A 2,861-nucleotide genomic window follows, 5' to 3' on the forward strand; every position below is an offset into this window, starting at 1 on the left:
TCCACATGTGACCTCTTCCCTGGGAGAGGGACAGCAGAGAAGGGGGGAAGGGAGACTCCGGATAGGGCAAGATATGACAAAATAACGAGGTATAAATTACCAAGGGCACATGAGGGAGTGGGGAAAGGGGAGGGAGGGGAAAAAAAAGAGGACCTGATGCAAGGGGCTTAAGTGGAGAGCAAATGCTTTGAGAATGATTGGGGCAGGGTATGTATGGATGTGCTTTATACAATTGATGTATGTATATGTATGGATGGTGATAAGAGTTGTATGGGTCCCTAATAAAATGTACAAAAAGAAAAGAGGAGAAAAAAATGATTAGGGCAGGGACTGTACAGATGTGCTTTATACAATCGATGTATGTATATGTATGAACTGTGATAAGAATTGTATGAGCCCCTAATAAATTGTTAAATTAAAAAAAATTCTGTCTCCTTTTCTATCTGTTGAAGGTGCCTGATTTAGGGGGAAGATTTGAGTGTCTGTTAGTTGTAAGAAAACATTCTTGGAGCCATCTTGGCAACAGAGACATCTCTCAGTGGGTTTGGTGTCTTTAGGAACTGCAGCTGGGCTGCCATGCAGGGCCCTTTGGACAATGCACCACTTCCTTATCGTTTTTTATTCTCCAGTCATCGTGCCATTGGCACATCTTTGCTGTGTCATTCAGTAAGAATCACTTACTGCTCTCTGGGTGGGGCAAAGAGCCCTGACCTGCTCAGTACATGGTCAGTAATTTGCACCCACCAGGTGCTCTGTGGGAGAGAAATGAGGCTGTCTGTTCATGGAAAGATGTAAAGTCTTGGAAATCCCAAAGGGGCAGTTCTACTCGGACCTACAGAGTCGCTATGAGTTAGAATCGACTCCATGGTGATGAGTTTGTTAGTGTGTCTTACAGTTGTTGGCAGATGACACTCGGCTCTTAATGGAAAGTGTGATTTGAGTCCATCCAGAGACTCCTGGGGAGAAAGGGCTGGTGATCTACTTTTAAAAGAAGCTGCCAAAGCAAACCTTGTGGAGCACAGGTCTACTTCGACACACAATGGAGCCACCGGGACTTGAGGTTGACTTGGTAGCTTTTGTCTTGGACAATGAGACTGGGAGGCGAGGTGTTAGCGAGTTTCATTGAGAACCTAGGAGACTGTCAGGGTAAAGAGGTAGATGAAAGATCTAATTCACCTCCTCCATGATAACATCTTTCTGCCCGGAACAGGAGTTTGTTCTGCTGCTTGCTAGTGGCATGAACATGATTGAGTCTTGACTTTTCCCTGCCAAGAAAAAAGTCACGGTAGTGAAATTAAGACAGAAATCTAATATTCATGAAGTACTGGTTACCCACAGATAGGACAGTGTCTTCAAGTATATGGTGTCAGATTTGCAAAGGGTTGTGATAAATATGTATGTTTATGTGCCCAAACAGCATAAAGTCTACTTACTGAATAATTGCACCCGAAGATCAGAAATAGAGCCTGCCACAAGAGCCTGCCACAGCCCATTTGTCATCAGGCATGGAGCTTGGGAGAGCTGTGATTACTCAACATAATTACACATGGCATGCAGCATTCATGAAACCCAGCAGACATCCTTGCCAACTAGGGATAGGGAAGGGCTTTGCTTTGAAGTATGGCAAATCCCCCAATTATTATTTCACTTTTTGTAGTTCAAGTTTGGGCCACTTTTCATAGGTGCTAATTAAGGTGTTCAGAGTACCTTCTGAGGGCTGATTGGGAGTACTGCTGGAATGAAAAGCTTTCCACCCAAATGGCAAATGAACTAAATATTGTTCAATAAAACATTGCAATCTGGGAGTCGGTCAACACTCACACTTAGCTAGCTTTGAGCTTCTCATCTTCCTTAGGTCTTTTGCACCAAGCAAATACTCACATCTTGAACAAATCTAGACTCAGATACTTTCCCCTAGTGAAACCAAAGGTATTCTACCAGTCTGTTCCATTAATTAAAATTAAATCTTCGATGACTGATGGGGAATTTAATCCACAAACATTGGATGAATTTCCTCTGCAGATACCTGTGTGTGATGTTTTTTAAAGCAGCCATCTCATCTGTTCTCAAACACTTTCCTTTGTGTGCTTTTGGCCAAGGGCAAGGAGATTCGTAGTTCCATTCTGAGCCCCACAAACCAATCTGGAAACTGGTGATGTTTAGATTCTTTCACTATTGCTGAAAGGGAGCTCGTTAAATTTGCAGAAATTGAAGGTGAAAACACTTCTCTATCCCCCAAGCCCTGCTACCTACAGTCCAGCAGGGAACTGAAGTGGTCAGGGCATTCCAATTTAATCCCTTCTCACAGACTCCAGCATCTCTCTCCCTTCTATCCTCCACAGAGCTGCCAGATGGAATTCTTTCTTTTTAAAAAAAGCCTTTTTAAATCGCTTCTCAGCCTTTTGGCTAAGATCAAGTGTAGTATCTGTTCTTATCTGTTTAATATCTGATACGTCCTCTATCTGAGGACAATAGATTAAATGGATTTTTGGAGCAGGGAGTTGGAATAGGAGCTTGCTCCGTCCACTCCACGCATCGACCTGGCATTGCAGTACTTTCAGGAACGGTACACCCCTTCGGGGGATTTTAAAAAAGAAAGCTTTTGCTGTGTCATTTTCCCTGCTTAAAATAAAATCCTTCCAAGAGTCTGAATTCCAAAAGTTAGCAACCCTTTCTTTATGTTCCTCTGGAAAATCCCAGTGCTTTCCTCTATAGAAACAGGCCCAGGACCTTGAACTTTCATGGTTCTGCTAAGATCCCCTGACTGCCAGAAGTGGATGGCCACTGCCTCTGTCCAGTCCTAGAGGGTCCGCCCCATGGATGGAGCCCTGCTATGGAATTCATCCCTTATTTATTGCAGT

The 2,861-nt window shown here is 43.5% G+C and overlaps 1 non-coding gene across 1 annotated transcript; it reads left to right on the top strand.

Annotated features, from left to right (window-relative positions):
- Nucleotides 1-2,386: 2,386 nt before the first annotated feature.
- Nucleotides 2,387-2,577, top strand: LOC142457420 (U2 spliceosomal RNA). Its single transcript, XR_012786167.1, has one exon. It is a non-coding gene; the product is annotated as a U2 spliceosomal RNA (small nuclear RNA).
- Nucleotides 2,578-2,861: the final 284 nt, after the last annotated feature.

This window comes from Tenrec ecaudatus, chromosome 9 (assembly GCF_050624435.1).
Source record: "Tenrec ecaudatus isolate mTenEca1 chromosome 9, mTenEca1.hap1, whole genome shotgun sequence".
Taxonomy (NCBI): Eukaryota; Metazoa; Chordata; class Mammalia; order Afrosoricida; family Tenrecidae; genus Tenrec; species Tenrec ecaudatus.